Source organism: Abramis brama (genome assembly GCF_963993115.1).
Source record: "Abramis brama genome assembly, chromosome: 19".
In the NCBI taxonomy this organism is placed as follows: Eukaryota; Metazoa; Chordata; class Actinopteri; order Cypriniformes; family Leuciscidae; genus Abramis; species Abramis brama.
Window position 1 is genome coordinate 14,335,100 of NC_139981.1, and position 16,634 is coordinate 14,351,733.

Sequence of the window (16,634 nt, forward strand, 5' to 3'; positions counted from 1 at the left end):
AATAAGATTATATTATATGAATTATATTATATTATATTATATTATATTATATTATATTATATTATATTATATTATATTATATTATATTATATTATATTATATTATATTATATTATATTATATTATATTAATTTTGTTACCCTGATCATGTGACTCTTATAGACAGTCAGATGTTCTTGCATCCTCTGTAACAAAAGATGCTCTTTGGCTCATTCTTAAATTGTGCAGGAGAATTTGATCTTTGGTTTTACACGAACTTATGAAGTTCATTCATGCAGCTCAACATAAATCAAGAAAATTCATGTTTCAATTTAATTCTTTCATTCTATTACGCTGAAAACATTTTTCATTAAAAAACGGAATTAACCGAGAAGAGAAAAGCAAAACAACCGCAATTGCACTAGAGGTCTCTGGCTTTTGAACCCCATACTTATGTGTGTGTGTCGAGTACTTGTGTATGCTTGTGTGAGTGATAAAGAGTTAGTGAGCAACTGGGGCAGCTCCTCACTGGAGCGAAGCCTGTGAATCCTGGCAGCGTGAGCACAGACAAAGTCAAACTGCTGCTCACACATATTTGGGGGGATATTTAATTAAAAGTGGATTACAAGAGTATTGGATAAACAAAGATCAGATTAACAAATAACTGTACGCTATTTTCCCATTTGCCAATGCAAATTTGACTTTGTGGCTGCATCCCCGACACAGAAGAGAAGATTTATGACTCTTCCAGAATATTAAGTCCCGGTCTGGTGTGGAGTTTAGGAAGACTTTCACAGAAGTTGATAAAAACCTCCACCTTCTGCTCAAAATCACCTTCACCCACCATATAGTGGTATTTCCAACCGACCCACATCGGCAGAATGTAAATTTGAATGGTATAGGTGTGATTTGTGGTAAAAATCCCCTTCTGACACAACAGGCCAGTCCAACGTCACGTTTGTCCCCCAACGGGTCAGTCAGTCAGGTGGAAAATAGTCAGATCTGTAACTGCACACCTTTTGCCGACCCGCCACAGTGTGCACAGTTCTGTTTGGGCTGTTTTTAATTGGAACTGAAATTGAGTTGGACTGAATGGCAGTGCTTCACTGAAGGTGAGCAAATAGCAAGAGGACTGACACATTTATACATACTTTTTCTCTCCTCTCTACAGTTAAAGTTTTTTTCTTCCTTCTTCACTTTCGACACCGCATGACCTTGCTGTGATAGACTGCCGGACTTTGTGGCCGGGCCCAGAAAAGCTCCAACTCTGAGGTGTGTGTGTGTGCGTGTGTGTTAGAGAGAGGAGAAGAAATGGATTTATTGACTTGTGACTTTGACTCAGGCCAATGTATCAGCGCTTGTATTATAGGGAATGATGAGACCAGAGGATGTCAGGGACAACTTAATATAGCCCAAACACACACACACACACACACACACATACACACTCATTCAAGTCTAAATGTGTGGGAGGGGAGTGTGGGAGCAGACAGATAGTGAGAAATAAAAAAAACAAAAAGTCAGGCTCCGCATTATCAGACACACTGAAGGCTGAAGGAGAGCAAGAAAGACTCATGAGGAACCTAAGAGGCAGAGAGAGAAAGACAAACAGGCCGAGTGGTCGTGCGACTGTAACAGAGAGCCGAATGGCATTTGGAGTTTGTTTGCTAAATAATGCAGGCAAAAGGAAGCAGCACAAGAGCAGGCTGGCTGATCCTAACATGTTTCCCTTCAAACACGATGAAGCCTGATGAAAATTGCAAGGAAGAGGGGAAAAAAATACCCGATGCAAGAGAGAGAGAGGCATGTTCATGATGAATCCCCTCTAGCCATAACTTTGTTCCTCATTTCCGGAGAGGATGCATAATTCAGAGGGTGGATAAGTCAGGCCTGAGGCTGTTGTGGCATATACTGGGGCAGAGAAGGAGACAGTACTGTCCACCATACTGTCTTACTATTGCAACCATAGGGAAGTTGGGTGGTGTTCCTGGGTCTCTGTATATGGGCGTTAATAAAAGCAGAGTCCGAAGTTAACACACCGATCATTTGGTAATTTCATTGGTAACTTTATTAGAAACTGCAATAAATCAAACAACCTGTTTTGTGATGTTAGACAAACAAAGACACAATAGCGCTCTACTAAACTGACTGTCTCACTATGATGGACGTGTTTGTGTTTTCCTCAGATATTTGAAGATGCTGATCTTTTGTCTGCTTGTAAAGAAGTAAGCCTGTTAAATGGTTGACACACACATCTTCTAACAACTTCTGAATGGAAATGTACCATCTAGATTTATTTTCTGAACATATGTAAGAAAAACAAATAATTCAATAAATATATAAATTGATATAATTAATGATAGGTAAAAAAAAATCTTAATTTTAATTATGCAAAATTCAGTAATACATATTGGTGACACTTATCTATGAAATCATTAATAGTTAATATTAATAGTAATTTATAGTAAAACTAACCATTTATAGTAACTAACCATTCATAGTAAACTAACCATGACAATTTTCACAACATTTATCTAGGTAAATATTCATTAATACATTATAGGTTGTTGAAATGTTAATATTAATTCATAAATAAATACAAAAATACAATATTACACAAAATACACAACATTTTATTTTTCAATGTTTACATATAACTAATTTACACAGCTTAAAATGATAAAGATTAGAAAGATTAAATGAATATTAAAATACATTTTGCTTATTTATAAATGTAGGTTAATATTAATTTATAAATAAATATAAAAAACACATTATTGTCACATTAACTGTTGATATCTTGAAATGTTAAAAATGTATTATTATATGTAGAAAATGACATTACCTTAGATTTATTGTCAGTTCATCATACATTAAATGACTGACATGTCAACAAACTGAACCTATTGTGAAGTGTAACCAAAAAACAATAAGGTTTTGGTGCAATTTACAATAAGGTTCAGTTGATAAGGTTGATGTTTCCTGAATTCATCTGCTATTGGCATATACAAAGTGAATATTGGACCCTGCATAAAAGGGAGAGGTGGACGTGTGTTATTTGCAGGGATGGAAAGGCTGAGGTCCTTTGGCCTGTCACATTGAGTGAAGTCATCAGCATGCTAGACTGGCAGTTGCAAGTGGTGCTGGCAGGCTGAAGGAGACGGACAGGACTGTAATGTGTATTGTCACTAATGCAGGTCCCAGCGCTCAGGGTGAGACATGCTTAGCTTCTGCTGGACTCTCTCCTCAGGCCTGGACACATGTTTAAGAAGGACCATGCGGCCTGGCACCTTCCCCTGGATAATTGATTTAGTATCTCTACAGCTGTCTTTATACTGCTGATAAAATCGTACGGCTCACTGTGACATGCCATAACCTATGCTAACACACACGCACACACACACATATACATTGGTCACTACCGTTCAAAACTTTTTTTTATGTTTTTAAAAGAAGTCTCTTTTGCTCACCAAGGCTGTATTTATTTGATCCAAAATACAGCAAAAACAGTAATATTGTGAAATATTTTTACAATTTAATATATTTCAAAATTGTATTCCTGTGGATGACAAAGCTGAATTTTCAGCATCATTACTCCAGTTTTCAGTGTCACATGATCCTTCAGAAATGATTTTATGCTCAAGAAACATTTATTATTATTATCAAGGTTGAAAACAGTTCTGTATTTTTTTCAGGGTTCTTTGATTAATAAAGTTCAAAAGAACAGAGTGTATCTGAAATAGAAAGTTTTTGTAACATTTATACTCAACCATTCCAAAGTTTGGAATGCATTAAAATGATCAAAATTGATCAAATTGCTTTCTATTTCAGATGATGCTGAAAATTCAGCTTTGCCAACAGTAATAAATTGCATTTTAAAATATATTCAAATAGAAAATGAATTGCTAAATTAAATAGCAACTTATTTACTTATTTGCAGAGCTGAGAAAACAAATAACACTAAAGCAGACACAACCATAATCCCTCTGTAACCCCCTGTAAAGTCATGCTTCAGTACAGCCATCATTGTATCCTAAAACATTGCCTCACTCACACACATACAGTATATAAACAAACAAACACACTATTGTTTATGGTAGGAAGACTCCTTATACAGTGAGGAAAATAAGTATTTGAACACCCTGCTATTTTGCAAGTTCTCCCACTTGGAAATCATGGAGGGGTCTGAAATTGTCATCGTAGGTGCATGTCCACTGTGAGAGACATAATCTAAAAAAAAAAATCCAGAAATCACAATATATGATTTTTTAACTATTTATTTGTATGATACAGCTGCAAATAAGTATTTGAACACCTGTCTATCAGCTAGAATTCTGACCCTCAAAGACCTGTTAGTCTGCCTTTAAAATGTCCACCTCCACTCCATTTATTATCCTAAATTAGATGCACCTGTTTGAGGTCGTTAGCTGCATAAAGACACCTGTCCACCCCATACAATGAGTAAGAATCCAACTACTAACATGGCCAAGACCAAAGAGCTGTCCAAAGACACTAGAGACAAAATTGTACACCTCCACAAGGCTGGAAAGGGCTACGGGGAAATTGCCAAGCAGCTTGGTGAAAAAAGGTCCACTGTTGGAGCAATCATTAGAAAATGGAAGAAGCTAAACATCACTGTCAATCTCCCTCGGACTGGGGCTCCATGCAAGATCTCACCTTGTGGGGTCTCAATGATCCTAAGAAAGGTGAGAAATCAGCCCAGAACTACACGGGAGGAGCTGGTCAATGACCTGAAAAGAGCTGGGACCACCATTTCCAAGGTTACTGTTGGTAATACACTAAGACGTCATGGTTTGAAATCATGCATGGCACGGAAGGTTCCCCTGCTTAAACCAGCACATGTCAAGGCCCATCTTAAGTTTGCCAATGACCATTTGGATGATCCAGAGGAGTCATGGGAGAAAGTCATGTGGTCAGATGAGACCAAAATAGAACTTTTTGGTCATAATTCCACTAAACGTGTTTGGAGGAAGAAGAATGATGAGTACCATCCCAAGAACACCATCCCTACTGTGAAGCATGGGGGTGGTAGCATCATGCTTTGGGGGTGTTTTTCTGCACATGGGACAGGGCGACTGCACTGTATTAAGGAGAGGATGACCGGGGCCATGTATTGCGAGATTTTGGGGAACAACCTCCTTCCCTCAGTTAGAGCATTGAAGATGGGTCGAGGCTGGGTCTTCCAACATGACAATGACCCAAAGCACACAGCCAGGATAACCAAGGAGTGGCTCTGTAAGAAGCATATCAAGGTTCTGCCGTGGCCTAGCCAGTCTCCAGACCTAAACCCAATAGAGAATCTTTGGAGGGAGCTCAAACTCCGTGTTTCTCAGCGACAGCCCAGAAACCTGACTGATCTAGAGAAGATCTGTGTGGAGGAGTGGGCCAAAATCCCTCCTGCAGTGTGTGCAAACCTGGTGAAAAACTACAGGAAACGTTTGACCTCTGTAATTGCAAACAAAGGCTACTGTACCAAATATTAACATTGATTTTCTCAGGTGTTCAAATACTTATTTGCAGCTGTATCATACAAATAAATAGTTAAAAAATCATACATTGTGATTTCTGGATTTTTTTTTTTAGATTATGTCTCTCACAGGGGACATGCACCTACGATGACAATTTCAGACCCCTCCATGATTTCTAAGTGGGAGAACTTGCAAAATAGCAGGGTGTTCAAATACTTATTTTCCTCACTGTACATCAAATAGGGTAAGACATAAAGTGCAGTAGAGCTGCATGACTGCTGGACAGTTCCTTCACTTCGTACCACAAAAAGTGGTACTAATACCTGTTACACTTTACCATAAGGTCTAGTTAATACATTAGCTAACATTAGCTAACAATGAGGAATATATGTTTTATAGTATATATTAACCTATTAAATGTTAATACAAATTTTGTTAGGAAAAGTACAATTGTTCAACGTTAGTTCATGGTACTTTACTCTAATGATAATAAATACAACTTGATTTTAAAAAAGTATTGCATTGTTCATTGTTAGTACATGTTAAGAAATTAAACCTTAATGCAAAGTGCTACCGACCGTAATCCCTATATGTATTCTTTATGAAGCACCTTGCAGTCTCATTTGTGTTCACACTAGGCAGATTTGGTCATATTAAACAAACTCTTGTGCGACTGCTCTATTAAAGCTGTTCATTTTGAGCGCTGCTGGACCATGGTGGGCACCACAAAAGTGGACCAAGACCCCTGAAAAGGTCAATTTCGGTCCACTTCCAAACGAACTCTGGTGCGGTTCGTCTGAAATATGAACGCAACGCGGACGAAAGAAATCTAAACGAACCAAAAACGGTCACACGTGTAAACGTGATGTCACAAGATGTGACCCTAAAAACGACAGAAAGCTTAAGCATACCTGTTTTTCATCATAGGAGCAACACTGCATTCCAGTTCGCTACAGTCATCGCCGATGGTATCATGGTATTACCATCTGAAACAATCATATAGAATTTCTGTAAGAACTTGGTGGTTTTCACGAAAAATAAAAATAAAAAATAAAAAATTAAATTAAGAAGGTTAATGAGAGTTTATCAGTCTTTTTTCCTCCCAGTCTCTCTCTACCTCCCTTTCCCTACTTCTTTAATTGTGTTTTTTTCAGGACAGAAGGCAGATATGTAAAATGGGTTGAAGGTGTCATACATACAGTTTCACTATCTCTCTCTCGCGAGCCCATCACTTGGAGAGCATCACCTCTCGGCGTCTGTGACTCCAATTTGAGTGGAGCATGTGGAGGTCTCACACTGTCAGCCTGCTGCCCCCTCCCCCCACCCTCCCTCTCTCTCCCTCCACTCTAGCAAACAGGGGCAATTACGCACTGAACTGGCACCCTGTTTACACCTTAAACCGCCACCAATTACAGCTCTGTGACACCCGCACCAACACAAGCATGTTGTCTCTCCCTCTCCATTTCCCTCGCTCTTTCTCGGCTACCCACTCGGCGAACGGGAAGGAGGGGTGTTTTGGTCTTACTTCGTCTGGCGGGATGTCAGGATGGAGGTGCTTATGGAGGAGAAATACTTGGGTCACAGGTGGATACGGTGCTGGATTAGAACATCAGGAAAAGGAAGCAAATTCCGATCATGCATTTACAGGAAACAACTGTAACAAAGCTCTGTGGCAGCACTTCCGGGTTCTTTGGGCCCTTCAGATTAGCGCTTCATTCAAACCTTGCTGAAAATGATCAAAAACTGCTGGCGTTAAAACATTTCGGGCTTCTGTATATTTCAAACATTATGATTCCGAGATTTTAGCTACAGTGACGAATATAAGACTACAGTATAGTGATATAACAGAACCCAATACCACAACTCAGGTACGTCGTCTTTTTTGCCTTCGTGTTTTTTTTTTCACCTTTGTTGCCATTGGCATTTGGCTTGCTTAGTTGGGGACATTAAATGTAACATTTAATTTAATATTCAACAATATTATTGATCTGCCTGCATTGACACTATAAGACACCGGCTATATATATATAAATTAACTAAATTAATAACTTTTTTACACCAAAAATGAAACATCACTGAACTTACACTGAACATCACTGAGCTGGACTGTGATGCTATTTTCTTCTGGAAACAAACTTTGTTACATTATTTTACTGTTATCTCTGTAAAGCTGCTTTGAAACAATCTGTATTGTAAAAAGCGCTATATAAATAAATGTGACGAGACTTGACTACCGGCCCTTTGCAAAACAATGTAAATTAAATGTGAATGTAAATATGAATCATGCAATACTGATAACGTTAGTTTTTGCATTTATTTTGAATGTAGTAAGCACTATTAAAATCAGCAAGTGTAATATTGTATAAAGTATTATTTAAATAATTACTTATAATTACATTATAATTAATTAAATTATAATTAATTATGCATGATTGTCAGGATTCCATCACCATCTCCTTCCACTCATTCCCTCACTCCGCCCACTCAGTCATTCACACGCTCATTGTCACCTGGACCTCATCATCAGTTCACCCATATATACCTGCTACAAACATTCAGTCATTGTCTGATCTCGTCTATACATGACACAGACTCTCTGCCATACTTACCTGTATACCTACCTTCGATCCCGATCTTCTCAGCCAGTCACCATTCCGTCTTCTAAGGAACTCCTCCATCATCATCTGCAAGAGAAAGAGAGAGAGAGACTTGGTTACACTTCAGTTAAGCTATCATCTGAAATTCAACTTACTGTTTACTCACCTGTTTCGCTGTACCGATCCATTCTGCAAATTAAAGCATTTAACTTGCCATTCTGTCTGCTTCGTCTATGCCAAACCTGACAGAAGATCAGACCACCATGCAGAATCCTTCGGAATCCACAGCGAATTCACCTGTCAATCCGATCGCCATTTATCAACACACCTTTTCAGCTTCACTTCCTCAAGCGCCCGTTGCTTTGTTCACTGCCTCAGGGTGTCCCATGGCCCGACCAGCGACATTCTCCGGTGAGGCGGAGGACTGCAGTGGGTTTCTACTTCAGGTATCTTTGTATTTTTCCATGCAAGAACATCAATTCATCAACGATTCAGCTCGTGTTGCTTTCATCATTTCACTTCTGTCTGGGCAAGCACTTCAGTGGGCACAGTCTCTGTGGAATTCGGATTCGGAAGTCGTCAAATCCCTCTCCGGTTTCATACAACACTTCAAAGAAGTTTTCGGTCAAACAGCTGCCGATCTATCAGTACATGATCAACTCTACAATCTTCGTCAAGGCCAATCTTCTGTGAGTACTTTCTCTTTACGATTCCGCACTTTAGCGGCATCCAGTGGTTGGAATGAGGCAGCATTGATCACAGCTTTTCGTCATGGTTTGAACCCTAACATTCGTCAGTTGATGGTGGTTTACGACGACAGTCTGGGAATTGAGAAATTAATTCAAAAATCCATTTGAGTTTCGCAAAGACTATCAGCCTGTGATTCTCCGACTCCCACTGTATGTCCTCCGCCCACGGTTCCATCAGTCACTCCTCCAGCACCAGAGCCTATGGATCTCGGCTCCGCCCATCTTCCAGCTTCAGAGCGTCAACGACGAATTCTTCATAAACTCTGTCTCTATTGTGCATCTGATAATCATCTTCTCAGCTCTTGCCCTGTTCGACCTCCATGCCCAGCGGTAAGCACAATTCAAGTCTCACCTAAAATTGAAGCTTTAAATCGCACCACTGTGCATGTATTAACTTCTCGTATTTGTGTCTCAGCGCAAGCTCTTATTGACTCTGGTTCGGCGGGGAATTTCATCTCCACACAGCTTCTCCAAAAATTGAACATCCGCAAACATCGCAATTCTCAAGACCTCCATGTACAAACCATCCAGGGAAAACCGCTGGGTCGAGGTCGAATTCGTCACTGTTCACCTACTCTGACGCTGCGTGTTGGTTGTCTTCATTCAGAGGAGATTTATTTTAGGAGTCAGGAGGAGTCCACCGCTGAGCTCATCCTGGGACGCCCCTGGTTAGTTCAACATCAGCCGACGCTCCACTGGAAATCTGGTGAAGTATTACGTTGGAGAGAGTCCTGCCATTTGTCCTGTCTATCATCCATCAAGAAAATCCCTTCTTCATCATCGACGCCTCAGAAGAGGTCCAAAGTTCCTGTTTGTTCCACCTCGGTTGAGAGCCCTGAAGTAGAGCATCAAGTAGAGATTCCAGTGGAGTACCAGGCATACCAGGATGTGTTCAGCAAGAAACTGGCTACTAAACTACCACCTCATCGGCCATGGGAATGCACAATCGACTTGCTACCTGGAGCCACTCTACCTAAAGGTCGTATCTATCCACTGTCCATCCCGGAGCAGAAGGCCATGGAGGAGTATGTGGAGGAGGCTTTACAACAACAGTTCATCCGCACATCGACCTCCCCTGCCGCTTCAAGTTTCTTCTTTGTGGGTAAGAAGGACGGAGGCTTGAGGCCCTGTATCGATTATCGTCATCTCAACTCTCAAACCGTCAAATACAGTTATCCCCTTCCTCTGGTCCCAGCTGCCTTGGAGCAGGTGCGTGGGGCTCGCATATTTTCGAAACTGGACCTTCGGAGTGCATACAACTTGATCCGTATACGGCATGGAGATGAGTGGAAGACAGCGTTCGTCACCCCATCTGGCGATTATGAATATCAGGTTATGCCCTTCGGGCTGTCCAACGCTCCAGCGGTCTTCCAAGGGTACATGAACGAAGTGTTCCGTGAGTACCTCAACCGCTTTGTGATTGTCTACATTGACGATATCCTCATCTATTCATCTTCAATTGCTGAACACCATCGTCATGTCATTCAAGTACTAGAGAAACTGAGAGAACACAAGCTTTACCTGAAATTGGAGAAGTGTGAGTTCCATATCACCTCTGTTCAGTTCCTGGGTTACATCATAGATCAGCATGGTATCCAGATGGACTAGAGGAAGGTGGAAACAATCTAAGACTGGCCATTACCCACATCTGTCAAAGAACTTCAAAGATTCCTCGGTTCTGCAAACTTCTACAGAAGATTCATTAAGAACTTCAGTCTCATCAGTGCTCCTCTCACATCTTCATTAAAGAATCGACCCAAGTCTCTGTCCTTGAATCCCACAGCTATCCAAGCCTTCCATCACCTCAAAGAAGTATTCACGACAGCACCAATCCTCATCCATCCCGATCCAGAACTTCCTTTCATCGTTGAGGTCGAAGCATCTTCCACTGGGGTTGGAGCGGTGCTGTCACAGCGGCAGGGTGAGCCTCCCAGACTCCATCCATGTGCCTTCTTTTCCAAAAAGCTGTCCCCGGCGGAGCAAAACTACGACATCGAAAACCTGTCAGGATTCCATCACCATCTCCTTCCACTCATTCCCTCACTCCGCCCACTCAGTCATTCACACGCTCATTGTCACCTGATTACTAATCACCGTCACCTGGACCTCATCATCAGTTCACCCATATATACCTGCTACAAACATTCAGTCATTGTCTGATCTCGTCTATACATGACACAGACTCTCTGCCATACTTACCTGTATACCTACCTTCGATCCCGATCTTCTCAGCCAGTCACCATTCCGTCTTCTAAGGAACTCCTTCATCATCATCTGCAAGAGAGAGAGAGACTTGGTTACACTTCAGTTAAGCTATCATCTGAAATTCAACTTACTGTTTACTCACCTGTTTCACTGTACCGATCCATTCTGCAAATTAAAGCATTTAACTTACCATTCTGTCTGCTTCGTCTATGCCAAACCTGACAAATTATTTTTTACCAAGCCACATTTCTTAGGCTATAGAAGTGTTATTTATTTAAAAATTCAATTCAAATTTAAAGGAAACTTAAATTACTTAAACAAAAGGAACGGATTTCATCTATTGTGCAAGAACGCTCTTATTTATTATATACAGGTATCAGTTTATAATAAATTAGCACTGCTGAATATCATCACAGATGCAGCTTGCCTGAAAATCCTACAAAAAGCATGCATGGTTGCTCCATGTATAAGGAGGCCTTTAGACATCATGCAAACTGTTATGACAAGGCCTGTGACATAAGACGTCAGACAGACACAGAATTCCAAATAATCTAAAGCTCAAAGTGTAAGCTTAAAGCTGTCCTGAATCATTCAGTGTAACATTAACACGGCAGAAACTGGCAACACAGAGTGATGTCACACTGAGACACTATATTTAACACAAGAGTGAAAAAGATAGTGTGAGGTTCTGGTAAAATAGGGTACAGACTGCAGAGAACACAGGAGAGAGAGTGACAAAATGAAAATAGATGTGTTAGTGTTAGAGACAGTGAGAGGGAGAGAGAGAGAGCGGTTGTGTGTGTGAGCGTGTGTGTGTGTGCATGTGTATGTATGGGCAAGTGTGTTAATGAACTGACCTGCACAGCCCACCTGCTCTCCCCAGCTGCCTGGCCCAAGATGGAGGCAGCATTCCATAAATATCTGGAGGAGAGTCCATAGGGCCTCTCTGTCTCTCTCTCTGTCTCTCTCTCTGTCTCTCTCTCTGTCTCTCTCTCTCTCTCTCTCTCTGTTCTTCCCTTGTCCCCTTCTTTGATTGACAGGTTTGACATTAACCAGGTTATGGAAAGACATCAGCATCACTACTCATAATTTATAGGCCTTTGAAATCAAAAGCAAAAATAATAAAATTCTTATAAGTTGCTGTAATATTACTGTACTTAACCTGAACATATCTCAAAGGATATATTTTGTATGATGCCAATAGGAAACATTGATGGCACCCATTGATTTCCATAGTAGAAAAAAAAAAATACTATGGAAGTCATGGCTTCTTGTCAATTCTTTAAAATATCTTCTTTTGTGTTCAACAGAAGAAAGAAACTCATACAGGTTTGGAACAACATGAGGGTGAGTAAATGATGACACAATGTTAATTTTTGGGTGAACTATCCCTTTAAAGCTTGGTGTTCTTTACAGCAGCACATGCACAGTCTACATTACCTTACAGTGGCTCAACTGTTCCCTCTGTCTGACTACATGAAAAACACTGGACATTAACACTCCTCCAGCTCTCTTCCACTTCATACTAAGAGAGAAAAAAAAGCATGAGCTCATAATGTGAAAAAAGAGAGGTGGCTTTCATTATTTTATTTTTTTTCTTCTTCTCCTGGTCTAGATTCAGACCGTGTGTATTCCTCTGTGGCCCAGTGTCACATTTGTTACAGCTGAACAGACATACGCCAATATTCTTCTCAAGCGTTCCGGGGTAATGACCCCGCTGCGGTGCAAGGCGGGACCCTGGACGACCAAGAGAGCATACCGGGGACAAACGCACCACTTCCTCTTTGTTAAATCTTAATGCGTGTTGGCCCATTTCCCCACCAACATACCACTGCCAAGTCCCTACCTCGCTCTCTAATATATGCAGGCCCTTAGTCTTAGTCCAATAAGTGACACAGAAGGACTGCTGTGTGTGTGTGTGTGTGTGTGTGTGTGTGTGTGTGTGTGTGTGTGTGTGTGTGTGTGTGTGTGTGTGTGTGTGTGTGTGTGTGTGTGTGTGTGTGCGTACATTTCATTTATGCAAGGCGGGTGAAAAGTTAGAAAATTGGTCCGTTCCATCATTGCTGGACAAGAGGCAGCGGTGACACCCCGATCAGGTGTGCATGCATAATCGCAACCAAAAATAATCACTGTTTTGAATAATTCCCTCCAAAATTCCTGCAACTTCAACTTATTCTGGGAAGGTATCCCATAAATCTTTACAATGAATGTAAATCTGAGATGGAAGGGCTGCAGTGCCAGGCCTCTTAGGAGCTCCTGTTAGATCCCCCACCCCCCTCTGCTCTTTCGTTGAGAGTTTATACAGATGATTCAGGGGAGAGTGAGGGAAATAGCAGTTTTTTCACATCTATCTAGGCGGTGATTTCTCTGCTGTTGGTCTGGTGTGCTCTGAGCTATAAATGAATGCTCTGTTTCTCTCTCCGAGGAGAAACACAGACTTCATCTTTACCTGCCTTTAATGATATGCTGATGCACGGACTTTATTGGTTAGCCTTTTGCTTTTTCATTTAAAGTCAACGTGAAACGGAAGTTACGACTTCTCGAACAAGAAAAAATGAATGATGGGGTTAATTTTGTTCATCAAGATTGGATTGTTGTATTGTTGTGGTTTGCTTAGTGTTGTAATCAAGACCACCTAAACTGAGACCAAGTCAAGACAAGTGTGTGAGACCAACACAAGACCAAGACATTGAGGGACTAAGACCAAGGCCAGACCAGCACTCCTGAAATTCCTCTGAAAGACCCACATTTATTGCCTGAGAAATGTCTTACATTTAATCAATAATATAAAAGAAGCTGACAGAAGGGACAGAAGTTGCATCTGAATTGGTACAATTACAACTGCATAAATAATGTGATTGTTAAAAAAAACGTTTGTATAAAATCAATATGTTTTTTTTTCTGAATTTGTAGTCATGCTTATATTTGTGGAAACAGCTCTCTTGTTCTTGTGATATTCCTTAATTACATCATATGCTATTCATTAAAAATCAATATATTACAAGTACTTTTTGCAATCTTGTAATTTGTGAGCATGTGTATTAATTTTGGTAAAATTTTTTGACACAATCACTTTCTGACCCATCACAACAGTAACAAAAGAAATAAATCAATAGAGACAAGGGTAGCACTTTACAATAAGGTCTCATTTGTTAACATTATTAATGTATTAACATGAACTAACAATAAGCAATACATACAGTATTTATTCATCTGTCCATTGTTTGTTCATGTTAGCTCACGGGGTATTAACTGATGTTAACAATTACAATAATTTGACTAAGGTATTAGTAAATGTTGAAACTAACATTAACTAAGATTACTAAATGCTGTAGAAGAATTATTCATTCTTAGTCCGTGTTAACTAATGTAGTTAACTAATGTTAACAAATGAAACCTTATTGTAAAGTATTGATTGCATTTGAAGCAGGAAGTTTTACTTACTATCACATTAATGATGTCAACAAATAAATCAGACAATACACCATCAGTTTAGTGATATCCCCACAGTTGTGGTCTTGACTGGTCTTGAAATAAAATCCGGAGTCTTCTTAGTCTGAGACCAAGACAAAACCGAGTACAAATGTGATCGAAACCAAGACCAAGACCTTTGCAAAATGGTTTCGAGTACAACACTAGGTTTGCTATTGCTGCTATCTCATGTTAATGACAGGCTGTCCCGCTCTCGCATGAATAAACGTAATCAGAGAAGAAATTTAAAGAGTTTTTTTTGATTAAAGATTATGAGGGCATGTTTGTTTTGTTTTTTTACAAAAATTAGAATGCACAGATAAATCATTTATAATAAATAATGCAATATTCCATGAAAAAAAAAAAAATTGACTTTAAGGTATGTAGAACCACATGATCTACTTGACCTGATATCACTGCCATGACCTTAAAAAAATAATTCCTAAATAATTCCTTTGACTAGGCACTATACTGTAAATGGAGTAGCCTCTCCGATTTAAGTTTAGAGCCAGACAATATGCAGACGACGAATGAACAGACAAACAAAAACACCATGGGTAAGACAATGGGCACTTCTAAAAATGTGGTGCTGTTCTGTTTACTGGTGTAATTGATGGGGAGAGGACGGGGAGAGGGGCGGGGGTGGTGGGGGGCAGCATAGTGCGTGTGTGTGTGTGTGTTTTTTCTTGGCGGCATGATTGAGGGACCCTGCCATGGTGCCATTGTAATGAGCAGCCACCAGAGTGAAAACTTCTCACTGAGAAAGTTACAGAATTATTTAGAGGGGCTCTGTGAAAATTACAATATGCACAATCTACCTGCTCGTTAAAGGATGAAAAATAATAAAATTCTTTGTGACAGCCTTCCAGCCCTTGCGATGTATAATGATTTTTTTTTTTTTTTTTTTTTTGCCCGGTGAATTTGGATTTTTTTCTTTTTTAGAATATGGGTACATCTGTTTTGCATGAGATGCATAAAATGACAGGACTCCGACAGCCAGTGCATCTAGTGACAAAGATTACTGTCACCCTCCTCCTAGAGTTAATTCATCATTGGAAATGGTCCGTTCCCTTGCTCTGTCTCTTAGCAACAGCCTATCCCCTGGTGCTGCCTTAACCACGTGTGCATATGTAATATAGTGCTCTTCAGCATACCTTTTACATAAAAATAAGCCCATAATTCCGACTTTACATTTTTATTGTATTAACATAAAATATTGGTCATATTACATTGAAATTCATATCCAACGAATTTGATTCTACCAACTATTATGCAGTGAAAGGCATAGTGGTTATACTTGTTAATCTGGATGCATGAATAAGGAAATATTTGCTCTGGATATTAGTTTTCCACGGTGGAGACAAAATGGAGAAACTTTGCAATAACACGTTAGGGCAGGAGACTAACCTCTTAACATGCAAATCAGCACGCTCTCGCCTTCTGATGAATGGCTGCCGTGCTACGTTTAAAAAATTGCTCTTCCACACAAGACTTTCTGCTAAAGGAGAATGATTAGGTCCTAACAAGTGCGAACAACGGTAAAACAGAGCTAACTTTTGGGCCAGGAGATGATACGGATTGAGAAACTATTGTTGATTTGCAGGATTAATTGACTGGAAATTACGACAGGCGCATCACATGTAATAAACAGCCTCGACAAATAGCAAAACAGATTCCAAACAGCGTTATACTTGGATACTTTGATAATGTCATTTGTGGCCATTAATAATGGTTTGAAATGGCAAGCGGCTACAGATCGTAGAGGTGGGAAAACTCTAGGGATGTGATTTAGTCCTCTCTCTCAGTAGGGTGACACTGCAGCGCTACTCCTCATAGCTTTATCTGCCACCAAAAGGTGAAGCCATGAGTGATCTCTCCAATTTAAAAGCACTCAGCCCTCACAATATATTTTTGCATATATTCATGCAACAAAGATTCAATTTAGGAATATTATTCTGAAAACATTGCCTGAATTCTTCACAGCATTAATAACAGATCATGGGTAGCAAATGCATTAAACTTGACAATGAGAAAGAGGGAAAATGCCCATTTAATTAAAAAGCAAAAAAATATATGAAATAATGGAGAGAATTACTGACTAAATGCCACAAGAATCTGCATCCTGTATTTGGTCTCTAATGACCT